Source organism: Aotus nancymaae, unplaced genomic scaffold (genome assembly GCF_030222135.1).
Source record: "Aotus nancymaae isolate 86718 unplaced genomic scaffold, 86718_ANA_hifiasm-v0.15.2.pri h1tg000043l, whole genome shotgun sequence".
NCBI classification, from domain to species: domain Eukaryota; kingdom Metazoa; phylum Chordata; class Mammalia; order Primates; family Aotidae; genus Aotus; species Aotus nancymaae.
The window spans coordinates 4,105,060-4,120,610 of record NW_026988457.1 but is presented as its reverse complement, the minus strand read 5'-3'; the positions used below and the strand labels follow the sequence as shown (position 1 = coordinate 4,120,610).

General features: G+C 38.1%; 1 protein-coding gene across 2 annotated transcripts in view; it reads right to left on the bottom strand.

Moving 5' to 3' along the window:
• FRY (FRY microtubule binding protein) overlaps positions 1–15,551 on the bottom strand; it is a 455,382-nt gene that overhangs the window by 361,558 nt on the left and 78,273 nt on the right. The window lies entirely within an intron of this gene.

The following is a 15,551-nucleotide window of genomic DNA, read 5'->3' as shown; positions in this document are numbered from 1 at the left end:
TTTCTTCACTCAAGATTCCAGCTTGTTCTGTCACCCAGTTTCTTTCTCTCTCTCTCTCCTGGATTTTGCATTTTTATGTTCTCTGTTCCCTTCCCCTTTGCTCTATTTATGTGGAAATGTTCTGCACTTTTTTCCTTAACTGTGCAGAAATCATCACTCTATAATTCATCCTCCCCAGCCATGCCTCAAGACTGTGCCTGTGTCCATCAGCAATCTCTCTGTCACATACACACAGATACTCCATTTGTGTTCTGTCTGGTTGCAATGTGAGAAGATGAAATCTACCTTTCTCTTCCCAGTGCCTGGGATCAATAGATACATAACAATAGATACATAATAGATTATAAGGGACTTAGGGGTCATTTCACAAATCACTGTTTATTTTGGCTTCCTAGATGCCAAGTATGTTTTAATATTTGTTGACATTTAGGTGTTGGTTCTGTTTACCAAATTGAGGATATACTCCCACACTAACAAAAGTTTTGTTCTCCTTATGCCCTTTCAGCATCAGGTCTCCAAATCACAACAGATTTTCTGGAAAGAAAGGCGTTTTTTTCTTACAAGTATGCCCAATTGAGAGTTGCCATTATAATCTGGCAATTATAATTATAAATCCATAAATCATGTTTATATATTAGATTATTAAGTTATTTCACCAATTCTGAGAATCATCTGTACTTATAACTTCCTGTAACTTCCCTCCCAGGACTTAGAAGAACTTTGTCAAGCTGAAATGTACCATGAACTTCAAAACAATGAGTAACCTGTATAAAACCATTTCCAAAAAGGTTTTAGAATGAGACTGCCTCAATCTCCCTCACCCTAATGAAAACACATTTTTTTTCTAGTAAGGAAATATAAAGTAAAAGCATTTTTAAAAGTTTGAGATAATGATATAAATGGAGGAAAAAATATACCTTCCTAAAACCCAAACTTCAAGAACTGTTTAATTTTCAAATATAAAGCAAGATAAAATCCTAGGGCACAAAAGATTGGTACTAACTGGGAGAAATTCAGCAATTGGCAAAGCAGAAGCTCAAGCTATTTGGTGACTGTGTCTTTCTCAATCACACTATTATGATGGCCGCAAAAAAGAGCGTGTATGAGATGAAACAGAAGTCTCTAAGGACAGGTATTATTATCACACAAAGTGTACATCAGGTATGTCTGCATTGTGTACCTTTGTCTTTGAGTCCAGCTGAAAACACAGAATGAAGTACATATGCATCTGGAATGCACAATAATAATAGCCATCATTTACTGCAGGCTTAAAACTGGCCAGATTCTGCGCTAAGCCTTTGGCATGCATTATCTCATTGATTCCTCCTAATCACTCTATTTTATAAATGAAGATGCTGAGACACAGAGTCAAACACATAGGAATTAGTGGAGAGAAGATTTGAACCCAAGTTTTCCCTAACTCCAAAGTTCACATTCAAGTTCATGCCTTAAACTATACCACCTAACAATTGTTAAATGTGTATAATATCTAAAAGGAATTAAAAGTCTTTCTTTACTTTCCTAAAAACAATTATTGGGGCTAGGTTTGGTGGCTTACACCTGTAATCCCAGAATTTGGGAGGCCGAGTCAGGTGGATCACAAGGTCAAGAGATAGAGACCATCCTGGCCAACATGGTGAAACCCTGTCTCTACTAAAAATACAAAAATTAGCTGGGCATGGTGGCACACACCTGTAGTCCCAGCTACTCGGGAGGCTGAGGCAGGAGAATCACTTGAACCCAGGAGGCGGAGGTTGCAGTGAGCTGAGATCATGCCACTGCACTCCAGCCCGGTAACAGAATGAGACTCTGTCTCAAAAAAAAAAAAAAAAAAAAAATTATTGGTTTCCAGCAGATTCTCACTTCACGAACTCTGTGATTGAGGAATGATCTAGCTCATTTAATTAGATTTGCCCTATTGTCAGGAGGTTTTTGAGGTTCACAGAATGAAAGAGGAAAGCAGGAAAATTCACATTCTTGCCAGAGTATTTGCATTACTAATAAAGTATCCATGTTGAGGCTTTTCACACTAAAATGCATTTTAGATAAAAGTATTATGTATTCCTGACATTTAAATTATAATTATGAAAAAAAAAACCTCTACCCTACTTCAGAGGTATATCAAGTACTCCAAACCTCTAAAAATTAAATGACTTAAGAGAGGCAAGAGGAGTTCCTGATGTGTCCAACTTCACCTCTCTCCTGCCTAACTCATTTTCCCCTTATAGAGAATAGAAACAGATAGGGATCTAGCTCATTTAATATACTTCTTCAATGCAGAAAAGTGAGAACAACTTGAATTTTCTATTGTTAAAATATTAGAGCAATGTAAACAAGGAACAGCTTTTATTTATTCAAAAGTAGTATTAAATCTGTGAACATAAAAAAAGTAAAGTAAATCATTCTTTCAAAATATTTAAATTGGCTGCCACATGCATGACAATCAACCACAGAATATTTAGCTTGGTTGTCTACATGAGAATATTTACAGATTACAATGTTAAGTCCATCTTTCCTTCTGTATAGTAACGGCCAAAGTGAAATTTTTTTTTTTAAGGTGTTCAAAAGAATGATGACACAGGCTTTGGGCTAAGAGGAATTTTAAAACTTATAGTATAAATAATTTTAAATACATAATTGGACATTTTCTATTTTAATGACCATTATTACCATTATCATCATTATTTTTGAGACAGGGTCTCTGTCACCCAGGCTAAAGTGCAGTGGCAGCAATCATGGCTCACTGCAGCCTCCACCTCCTGGGCTCAAGCAAACCCCCTACCTCAGCCACCCGAGTATCTGGGACTACAGGTGTGCACCACCAGGCCCAGCTAATTTTTGCATTTTTTGTAGAGATGGAGTTTCACCATGTTGCCCAGGTTGGCTTCGAACGCCTGAGTTCAAGTGATCCTCCTGCCTCAGCCTCTCAAAGTGCTGGGATTACAGGCATGAGCCACTGTGCCTGGCTGACCATTATGTTTTTAAAGGTCTCTATTATCCTATAAATCCAAAACACTAAACTCTTTTGAATTATTTCAATTTATTACCCTTCAAGAAGTTGTGTATTTTATATTAAATAATGTTACAGTATCATGAAAATTTTATTCTTCCTGGTAATAAAACTTTAATCTTCTTTCCCTCAGATTGTTCAAATAGTCTGTAAAAACATATTTCCTCACTATGTAGCCATGATTTCCTTGTGGATCTTGGTAGCTTTTTTTCTGTAGAGATGGGGTTGCCTAGGTTGGCCTTGAATTCCTGGACTCAAATGATCTTCCTGCCTTGGCCTCCCAAAAAGCTGAGATTATAGACATGAGCCACTGCACCCAGCCCTATTGGCAGCATTTAAATAGAATTACTGAGTTATTTTGCCTGTTGTGAGATAGCTGCAATTATACTGAGAACAATACAATTTTACAACTGTAACCATTTTTCTCATTGTCACCTTCATAGAAATGGTCCACCCAGAAGATGTTAGGCCTGTATGGATTTATCAGATTAGTTCCCAAATCTCAATCTCACCCAGCTGTACTGCATACCCTGCAAATATTTCTTATTTTTGAACTCTATTCAGTTTCCAACTGAGATGACCTATTAATCAGTGGGTTTGCCACTAGGAAAAAATAACAATATAGAATATCAGAATGATGGATATCACCAAGTCAAACAGGTCAATGATTTCTCCCTCCAAAAGGTCACCAGCCACCTCTTGTTGCCAACACATCTTTGCTCAATATAGGTAACGATGCTTGCAGTATTACCTGTGGTATGATTATGGCTGAGGAAATCTTTTCACAGATCCTAAAAATACAACATAGATGTTCAGTATCTCATTGGCTGTCCATAGCAATGAATACTAATGACCAGTCTTTCTCTGTTACAATTCTCTGCTCTCTTTGCTTTCATGACACTATTATTTCTCATTTGTCTCCCTACGTCTCAAGTCCCTTCTGCTTAGTTTCTTCAGGGCTTCTTAAAAGTCTATTTTCCTCCCTCCCTTTCTTTGGCAGGCCCATTTATTGAATACCTGCTATGTGTTTGGCACCATGCTATGTTCAAAATCTCTAGTCTTCAGAATCTTTTCATCTAAAAGGGCAAAGAACAACAATAAACAAATTATTGCAATACAGAGTGACTGCTCTGTGCAGAGGTGATACAAACAGTGTTTTAGTATTTTCTTCCTCATGAAGAGAAGGATGGGAAAGAAAGGGTTCTCAGAGAAGTAGTAAGTTTGCAAGGCAGATGAGATGTCACACCTGGGCAAAGGCACTAAGGTGTGACATTAGCACCAAATGTGCACAGAATGACAAATACAGCAATCCTGTGCCTACAACAGGACCTTACCTCATGCAGATAGGGACATTGGAAAAACAAGATTGGACAATCTGAGAAAATAGAGGGCTGAAGGAAAAACAATCAGTGGCATTATAATATATATTTTAACACAAACATATCAGACATCTTCCAGATAATAATACAGACTTTAAAGAAGTCTGCATTAAAAAACTGGCTGTAACCTTTTAAAAGAAGTTGGTAATTCTTAACAAAATGTAGTAAGACATTAAAAAGTTTCTACCTCCACTAAGTAACCCTTCTCTTAAACCATCTTTATTTATCCCAGAAACTGTGATACAGGGATTTGCTGAAGCAGACTCTTAACACAGTTTTTAATGTCATGCAGACTTTACCTTTTTTAAAAAGCTTCAGAACCAGTTTTTACTGGCTTGAAATCTAACTTCATTTATACTTGCATTCTTCCTTGCTCAATTGTGCAAGTCCCAGCAAAATGCCAGCAAATGCCTGGCCTTTTCTCAAATTAAGGTAAGGCTTAAGGGCACATTTTCTTTTTCTAGGCTTGTGTAGCTCTCTTTGATGAGAGGGTACAGCATAAAGAAATGTCTGTCTCTACACTATCCCTGACATACCCACATGGTCTATGAGTGGAAGTACTGTTAGTTTATGTCTTATTCTTCTGTTTAAGGGATTGAACTAAATTTGCATTCATAAAAGAATTGAAAATTTGATTTCCTGTGTGTCCAAATACTAGGACAGTATAACTTCAGAAATGTGGTTGCCAGAACCAGGCTGTCAGGTGACCACTGTAACTGATGGGCTGGTGCATTAGTGGCTCCACCACCATTAGGCACACTCACCTGTAGTGTCAACTTGCATCTGTGAGCTGATGATGTCTAAGTCCAAGCTCCACCCCTTGCCTCTCCATAGTGTCCTAGATATCTATATTTAATTGCATACTGACTATTTCCTGGTGGAAATTCAGCATGTATAAAACTGGTTCCTCCAAATGTGCAGTTCCTGAATTTCTAAAGTTTTTATTTTACTGAAATGGCAACACATTTACCCAGTGACCCAAACCAGAAACCTTGGAATTATTCTGTCTAAATCATGTCATTTTTACCCCTTAAACATTTTTTGATCTGTGTCTTCTTCCTCATTCCTGGTGACACTGACCAGTGGTAATATTCATTATCTCGATTTTGAGTTATTGCTTCAGACCGCCAACAGGTCTGGCTACTTGGAGACTTAGTTCCTTAAGCATTCCATCTTTGACTCGGCACTTTTCTATGTCTTAACTAACTACCTCTGGTTAGCCCATTTCCCTCTTTAAAGACACTCAAAAGGGTATGAACAAGGAAACTTCCTCAACCTAATAAAGGGCATTTACAAAAAGCCTGCAGATGATATCATACTTGATGAAAGACTGAATACTTTCCTTCTAAGATCAGGAACAAGGCAGGACATCTACTCTTACTAATTCTATTAACATTGCACTCAAGGCTCTACATGGTGTCATCAGGCAAGAAAAAGAATAAAGAGCATCCAATTGGATATCAAACTGTATTTGCAGATAAAATAATCATCTATGTAGAAAATCTGACGGAACCTATAAAAATGTTACAAGAACTAGTAAGTAAGCTCAGCAACACTGCAGGATACAAGATAAATGCACAAAAATCAATTGTATTTCTATATTAGCAATGAAAAACAAAATTAAAATGTTTTAATGCCATAAAAATATTAAATATTTAGGAATAAATCTGACAAAAATGTGACAGGTATGTCTATTGAAAACTACAATAATATTACTAAAAGGAATTACATAAAATTTAAGTAAATGGAGAGATATGTTCACAGGTCAGAAGACTCAGTATTGTTAAGCTACAACAAAACTAATCTGTAGATTCAATGTAATGCCAGTCAAAATATTAGCAGATTTTTTTTTTGGTAGGAAGTTACAAACTGATACAAAAATTCAAATGGAAATGCAAGGGATCAAGAATGGCCGAAATAACACTGAAAAAGAAAAAAGTTGGAGGATTAATACTGCTGATTTCTGCTAGGCACGGTGGCTCACGCCTATAATCCCAGCACTTTGGGAGGCAAGGTGGGTGGATCACTTGAGGTCAGGAGTTTGAGACCAGTCTGGCCAACATGGTGAAACCCCGTCTCTACTGAAAATAGAAAAATTAGCTGGGTATGGTGGCACATGCCTGTAACCCCAGCTACTTGGGAGGCTGAGTCAGGGAATCACTTGAACCAGGGAGATGAAGGTTGCAGTGAGCCAAGGTCGCACCACTGCACTCCAGCCTGGGTGACAGAGCAAGACTCTCTCAAAAAAACAAAACAAAAACAACTTATCAAATTGTATAAATATATGCAGTTTATTATATGTCAATTATACATAAATAAAACTTTTTAAAAAGGCAATGCTATACCTTCCCTCAGTGCATTTGACCAAAGATTTGGAAATGGATTCCAGCTAATATAAATTTTTTTTTTCTTTGAGACAGTCTCACTCTCTCACCCACATTGGAGTGCAGTGGTGTGATCATGGCTCCTTGCAGCCTCAAACTCCTGGGCTCAAGTGATCCTCCTGTCTCAGCCTCATGAGTAGGTGGCACCATTGGGCATGTGCCACCATGCCTGGCTAATTTATTTTTATTTTTTGTGTAGAGGTGGTGTGGCACTATGGTTGCCCAGGCTGGGCTTGAACTCCTGGCCTCAAGCCATCCTCACACCTTGGCCTCCGAAAGTGCTGGAATTACAAGCATGAGTTGTTATGCCTGGCTCCAGCTAATAAAATTAATAAATAAAAGTGAAAATAATACTTCTGATTCCATTATCTGCATCAAGAGTAAGTGAAAAATACACATATGCCCAAGAATTATGTAAGTCTTTATCACTATGACAAGGACTTTCTTATCCTGAATTATGTTTAAGTTTTAATTTATACACTGTAAGACTACAAGAATGTCAGAAAGAATGTCTCCTTTGCCATTCCTAGATAATACATTCATCGTTACAGTAAGATTCCTAGAGAGGTGCTCAACAAACACTAGAGAAAGAAGAGTAAATGAGTGAAGATCCAAAATGGGGAGAGAAGAAAATAAGAATTAAAAAAAAGCACTTCTTGACAGAACAAGTTTCCTCACAAGCTACCAACAAAAATTGTGAAATACTTTAGCCCAAAGAAGTTCAAGATCAGGATAAACATCGGTTATTCTAGTTTGTTTAGGTGCTGGCTTATTACATACTGAAGGGCTGGACAAAATGAATAACCTGGAGACTCTTCCCACACTTTCTGATGCTGCTGATGGTCTTCAGGCTCTTCTATCTGAAGCCTCCAGATGGAAGTGCAGCAAGAATTCCTTCAGTAGCTTTGGAGTTGAATCTCATGCTGCACTGATTGTTGAGGTGATGTCACACATTTAATGAAAAATACTTAAAATATCCTTGTCATCTCCTACATCAAGCTAGCTCTATTCTGTGCAATTTCAGGTATAGTCCAGAGGAAAAACTTAATAACTCATGGCCATTTAAATGCCAAGTTAGCTTTATGGAGTTGGTGTTTTTAACAACCTCATGTACACAAAAGTAAAAACAGTTTGTCAGAAACTGATATTAAGCAAACAAAAAGATGGTAGTATACAGATGACAATTAAAAGGCTTGATGTAATAGACAAAGAACATTACATCCAAAAATACTGTCTTTCCAAACTTATTTAGAACAACAACAAAAAAAAAGGGCTACATACTAGGCCATGAAACAAGTCTCAAAATACCAATTTATATTATGCTGTCATGCTATGTAAGGCATTTGTTTATCACTACTCAATAAAACTGAAAATCAATATTAAAAATAGCAAAAAAAAATTATCTCTGAACCCAGTAATTTATTGTGCATTTCCTCTGGCCAGGTCCTATGCTAAATATTTCTGATGCAGTATTTCACTCACCCTCATGAGTGTGGTACTAAGGTATATCTCCATTTTACAGTGGAGGAAACACATTGAGAGGCCAAGAAACAGCATTAGGTAAATAATTCCCACCAAGCCTATTCTTTCATTCACATCAACATCCATAAAATATAAATTTCCTCTTTTAGGCTGGGCACGGTGGCTAACGCCTGTAATCTCAACACTTTGGGAGGCTGAGGTGGGCAGATCGCAAGGTCAAGAAATCGAGACCATCCTGGTAAACATGGTGAAACCCCATCTCTACTAAAAATACAAAAATCAGCTGGGCATGGTGGCATGTACCATGTAGTAGTGCCAGCTACTCGGGAAGCTGAGGCAGGAGAATAGCTTGAACCTGGGAGATGGAGGTTGCAGTGAGCTGAGAACGTGCCACTGTGACAGAGTGAGGCTCCCTCTCAAAAAAAAAAAAAAATCCCCTTTATTCTTTGTTTCCCAACTAATTCCAGGCGCTTCCTTTTTGCTTCTGCCTTCCATTTCCCTGGTTCCTTATCCACAAAGCATCTCATGTGTCCCCCATCCTGATTTCCAGGCCATTTTCTATGATGCAGGGAAAGCAACAAAATCAAATGAGGGCTTTCAGAAGATGTCCTTCCAAAAAGCAGAATGCCTTTCTACCTTCAAGAGTAAAAATGGAGCCACCATTTTCTTACCTCTGCCCAGGAATTAAGTCTCAATTCAAGATTCCAAATTAGTATACAAGATTTCAGAGTCTGGCCTGTTTGCTTGCTGGGGAGCACCAGCCAGCTAAAAAACACTTGGTCAACGCTGGGAACTGCCTTCGACGGTAAGGTGGGCCTTGATATTCCACTTCCATTCTCCCAGGCTCCCCTGTCACCTCAGATGGATCTATCCATCCATCTATTTATTTTTTATTACTCTCTAGATAAAAATATTTTTATCTTATTTTACTTATTTTACATCATATCCTAGAAGCTAGCAAAGGCCCAAATACCAAAAACAAAACTTCACAGATGCCCAATCAACATTTTTCTACCCTCATAAAACTAAAGATTTATAATATTAATTTATGATGAACAGCTAAGAAACCGGATCTTAAGAAAGCTCTTGGCCAAGTGTGGTTGCTCACGCCTGTAATCCCAGCACTTTGGGAGGCCGAGGTGGGTGGATCACAAGGTCAAGAGATCAAGACCATCTTGGCCAACATAGTGAAACCCTGTCTCTACTAAAATACAAAAATTAGCTGGGTGTGGTGGCACGTGACTGTAGTCCCAGCTACTCGGGAGGCTGAGGCAGGAGAATTACTTGAACCCGGGAGGCTGAGGTTGCAGTGAGACACTGCATTCCAGCCTGGCGCCTTGTAACAGAGCAAGAATCTGTCTCAAAAAAAAAAAAAAAAAAAGCTCTTAAAAGACATATTTTTGGGTTTTTTTTGCACGAAATAAATACTTACCTCACTCATTGTATTAACACTATTAGTAATTAGGATTTAAAGGAAGGCAGATACTTTCATAGCAACCAAACCTTTAAAAAAAAATCCGTATTTCAGAATCTTTTTAGCTGTTTTTTTAATTCTCCTTTTGGTTACATAAGAAACACACGGTTGTTGCAGAATATTTGGAAAGCACAAAAAAGTAAGTAAAAGGAGTCAGAAAACATTTTATAACCTCACTGTCTCTATTTTGGCATATTTGTTTCCAGACCCTAGGCTTTGTCCTGCCATTGTCAGCCACCCAGATTTAACGTTAGAGCCTGTTCTCAGCCAAAGGAATGAATTCATCCATGTGAATGGCATCATGGGGAATGGAGGGACCACCCAAGTGAGATAAATGAGCGATGTTGTAGTGTAAGAATACAAGCGGTGGTAGACAGTTTGAAAACTGGGATGGACATCTCTCCCCTAAAGGAGCAGTGGCTTCCCAAGACCCATTGGACTGTGGCTCTGGAGGACTGAAGACCCCAATTTGTCTCAACCTTTATACAGGGAAATAAAGAAATAAATTTTCACTCTTCTGGCACATGCCAACTGTTGGAAGAGGGCAAATAAATGCAAAATATAGGTTACATTTTTCTACAGATTGTCCTCAAAGTAGATATAAAATAACCGAAAGTCAATAATGTTCTCACTAAATCAGTAATTACTGTGTTCTACACAAACCTGTATTTTTCTAGTTGTTAAACAAGTTTCTCCACAAAGGATCAGCTATTACACCACCTTGATGAAATGCTATCCTATTAGAGAGGTCAGTTTTTTTTCCATCTATGCTTGCTTGTGGTTTTACTTTGGTCTTTATGGAGATGAGGTTTGACTAGTAATTTGATAAAATTATTTTTGTGACTTTCCATTTTCCACAATAATTTCTCTAAAATTCTCAAAAGAATACTTCAGCTTAAGCTTTCATGTCTTTGTTTTCATTCAAACTTTATTTTCTACCTAGTAGTTATCTGAAAGGCCAGGTATTTAACTATGGTTTTTCTAAATTCCCTTTCTAAATAAACATATGGTTTTTAAGAAGTTTATGATAATAAGACACTTAAAAGTTCTGTTAAATTTAAGAACTTTGGAAAAATGAGCATGGAATTCTCTATGTAATTCAGACTTGAAGCAAAAATATAATATTTACCAACTGTGACAAATGTTTCTTCTTTTGCCACTCTGGGAGAGGAATCATAAAAAATTATTTAAATCACTTAATAAGAGAGTTCCATGTATTATTGGGAAGGTAACACACATACACATATATATCACACTATACATATATACATATGAAGCTGCTTTTCCCTAGAAAATATCTACAATATCCTGGGAGTGGTGGCTCATACCTGTAATCTCAACACTTTGGGAGGCCAAGGTGGGAGAATAGAATAGCTTGAGTCCAGGAGTTTGAGACCAGCCTGGACAACATGGTGAGACCCCGTTTCTACAAATAAAAAAAAAATCAGCTGGGCTTGGTAGTGCATGCCTGTGGTTCCAGCTGCCAAGGAGGCTGAGGTGGGAGGATTCCTTGAGCCTCGGTGGTTGAGGATGCAGTAAGCTATGATTGTGCCACTTCACTCCAGCTTGGGCAGCAGAGCGAAACCCTGCCTCAAAAAATAAATAAATAAATAGGAAAATCTCTACAATTTAACTTCTACTTTAAAATATCAAAACGACTTTAGTAAATGCCCAGATCTAAAAAAGAAGTAATATATTGTGCAGTTTCCTACTTCCTAGGGGGAAGAAAACAGCTGGGCAAACACACTAAACACACGGTTACAGTTGTGGGGTGGAGGTGTATTAAAGTGACTTCATTTGATACCAGAAGATACAAAGGGCTCTGACTTCTCGTGAACATTCTTTCCCCAGACCAAAAAAGTCAGTCATTTGAATAGTTTTTTCATATCCTGTAGCTGTCAAACGCTCTTCCTTGACGTGAATCCAAAGCTGTAATTTTCTACATGTGCCACTCTTTTTTTTGGAGGAGGTGTGTGGTTTTTATGTTTTGTCTACATTCCTTGCAAATGCTCCTTCTGATGCGATGTTTCACAAAATACTTATCATACTGATCCCTAATGGAGGAGGGAACAGTACACACACATATACACATGTGTGTATATCTGTATCTAGAACTATGTCTAAGCAGCTTTGGATTGATGGATAAATTTAATCAACCTCTGGGTCCCCAAGTTATGGTTGTGAGTTCCTCAGATACATATAATTCTCAAATCTACTTTACTGCCTCAAATTTGGGCTCCTACATCCAACTACCTGACATTTCCATCTGGATACTCAGGATCATCCAAAACTCAACATGACCAGGACTGAAATCATCAGGATCTCTAAGTTGCTCCTGGTCCTGCATTTTCTTGGCCAACTAAGTTTCTAACTTGGGAAATCCTTCTAAATACCCACCTCTCATCACCACTATATGCAATTACTGCTAACTAAGTACTGCCAATTTTACCTCCTAGAATTCATCACTTCCTCTATTCCTGCCACCCTTGTCCTAATGTAGGTCTCCATTAACCTTTGCCTAGATTCTGCAACAGCTTTCTGTCTGTGGAGCTCTGCTTCTCAAATATATTCTAAATTTGGTGCCAAATCACTCCATCTAAAAGGCAAGTGGTGAGTTCATGCTCAGTTTAAATTGTGGCCTACAGATACAAATGCAATGTTAGCTCTATTTCCATACCTTGGTATGACCAAGCATTTCCTCCATGACTGCCAGTTTACCTTTTTACAGTCATCTCTTACAAATGCCTTTTCAGCAACTCAATTGCATGCAGTTAATACTCCAAACACTGCCCACCCCCAGTTGTTTCTCAGTCTGTGCCTGAGTTCATGTTGCCACCTCCTCCTGGAATCCTTTGCTAACACTCTGCTCACTCCTTAATTCCCTTCCCTCGCTTCTTGCACTGCATAACACCCATCCCAATTTCTCAAGCTCCATTAAGAAACCATTTTGGATCTCTCTAGCTGAGTCTGCGGCCATTCTGTGCCCCTACTTCATTCTGTACAACTATCTGCCACTATTTTATAATTATCTGCTTCCGTATCAGTTTCCCTTGCAGGGATGTAACTCATTTCTTCTTCATCTTTGTACATGCAGTGCCTGGCAGACAGTAAGTGCTCAGTAAATGTCTGCTAGACCGTGGAACTGCAGCCACATCCTTCTGAGATGCTGGGGCTGCCTATGCCTTGCCAGGTGCATGTGCATTCTTGCAGAAGGCACCCAGGGCTAAGAGCAAAGGTGGATACAAGGAGAACTGTGTCTTCTGACTCCTTGCAAGCTCTAAAAACAACTTGGGACTTTAGGAGTCATATTTTCATGCACTTAACCAAACATAAATACTTAACTAGTTGATGTCAGCAGAAGAAAGGAAGTTAGAGAAAGAAAAATAATAAGAGTTCAGGACCAACTGAAATATTCAGGTAAAAGGCTGATATGGAAAGATAAGGATGTAATATTTGACCCTAATCTTGTAAGGCTGATTTTCGTGATGCACAAATGGCTCAAATGAGACTCTCAACTGCTTTGGTTATCTTTCAAAATGAGAGTGTTCAAAAACAAAATAATGAAAAAGTAGTTGTTCTTCTTGTTAGTTATACAAAAAAGGGGAAGAATGGGAAGCAGATTCCAGTACTGTTTCATTCAACTGACATTTCTAGAGTCTAGATGATAACAATAGTTTTGGACAATGACAACAGCCCCATTCCAAGGGAAAAGGCAGGAGTGAGGAAGGGACAGGCTTTAATCACAGCAGGAGGAAGAGGGCAGGCAGGCTGAATTGTGGGAGCCATGGCTCTACTGTCTGCCACACTGAATTATGCCTCCCTGTGAACCCCATTTCACTTCTGGGAGAGCCTGCCCCTACCATACAACTAGGGCATGTGGAAGTACAAGCAGGATATCCACTAAGGCTGGGCAGTTGCTACGATTCCACTCCGTTCAATGCAGCAAACATTTACTGGGCTCTTTCATGTATCAGAAATATAACTCCAAGGTTGGGAGGTGGGAATAAAAAACTGGGCAGAGTTCCTGAGCTCTAGGAATTTATAATTTAATGAATAAAGGAGAATAATGCTATCTGGCCAGATTAACTGTCTGGCTACCATAAAGACAGCCAGAGAATACCTTGACTAAGAAAAGGGTGAAGGATGGAAAGGAAGAGAGATGAAATTTCCATCATATGTATTTGATGAACAGTTTAAATAGAGACATGAATATAAGTGAAAAATTAGTGAGCATAATTTGTGCCAACAAGTGATTCCTTGTTTGCACTGAATTTCATAAATGCAGCTGACTGTACTGTCTGCTCTCAAGTGCAAAGAGTTATTTATCAATGTGCCATTCTGCAGGCAGGATAAAATGCAATACTTTGGAGGCTAAATTAAGAACATTTACTTAATATCATATACTAGTTATATAGCTTCTAAAAAGCTACAAAATTTAAAAGCTACAGAAAATTAAAATAGAGCTCCAAAATGTACATCAGTTTTCAGAGGAAGAGAGTAGACATGAATACTAAGATAAATACTAAGATAAATAAGATAAATTGCTGATAGCATGGGGAGAAATGCCAGATAGAGGTGATGGGGAGGAAGGCAGCAAATCACACTGCCATGTGTGTACCTATGCAACAATCTTGCATGTTCTTCACATGTACCCCAAAACCTAAAATGCAATAAGAAAAAGAAAGAAAAAGAAAAAGAAAAAAAATATATGAATTGCTGAGTGCAGATTTGCTTTAGCATCATTTTTGTCTAATTAGTAACAAATCAATTTATGGTATGACTAGAAGGAAGAACTAAAAAGCAGCTGCATTTTTACACCACAGTCAGCCCTGTGAGGAAGAAACAGCCCAGGGAGTCCCTATTGCTGGAATCCCACAGAAGTTTAGTCAGATGTCTCAGAGTTGTTTTGAAGATTAAATAAGATATCCTACAGAAAGTACAGCTCAAATTGCCCGGGACTTAACATTTGTTAAGTAAAAGCAATTTCTTATTTCCTACCCTTTTACTTTCTAAGTCAAACTACACAGAATAGGCCTGGAACTAAAATTCATTATATATGGTGAGTTAAGGAATGGCGTGTTTTTAAAGGTCTTATAGTGTTGTTATTTGACCTCTGAAAGAATGTTTATGCAATACTTTGATAATAATGAAAATTAAGAAAAGATAATAAGCTGCAAAGCATATTTTAATATTCTGGAAAACAGCTAGCACTACAGTGTATGAAAGTAAACAAGGCATTATCCTAGACCTTAAGAGATTTACCATCTAGTATTAAATAGCTATTGTCTGGCAGGCAGAGGAAAGAATATGCAACCTGAAATCAGAAGATCTGGGTTTGATTCCAGATTCTGACATTTATTAGCTGTGTAATCTAGGGTAAGTTACCTAACCTCTCTGAGCTTCTGTGTCTTCATCTTTAAAGTAAGAGTGATAACATAAAATACACAGGAAGTGGTTAGTGGTTAGTAAACAAAATAATTCTTGTGAAAGTCCCTGGGTACAGGGCTTCACACAGAACTGGCCCGTAATAAACATCGGTTCACTCTGAATTTTTGTGAGCTGCATGGAATTTTACTGGTAACTCCAGGTGATAAGAGTAAACACTTACTTTCATGCAATGTATAAAAACAGAAGTAAAAACATATCTTGAGCATTATTCTATACAAAACGTAGACAGCCCAGACAAAACAGACAAAAAGGGGGTAAAATTATTCCCATTATAAAACATTCCTCATTCTACAGAAAGATGTTTCACCACGAGGTTCCCTTGGGTTTCAAGCTCTTCTACTGTGTGTGTGTGTGCGTATGTGTGTGTGTGTGTG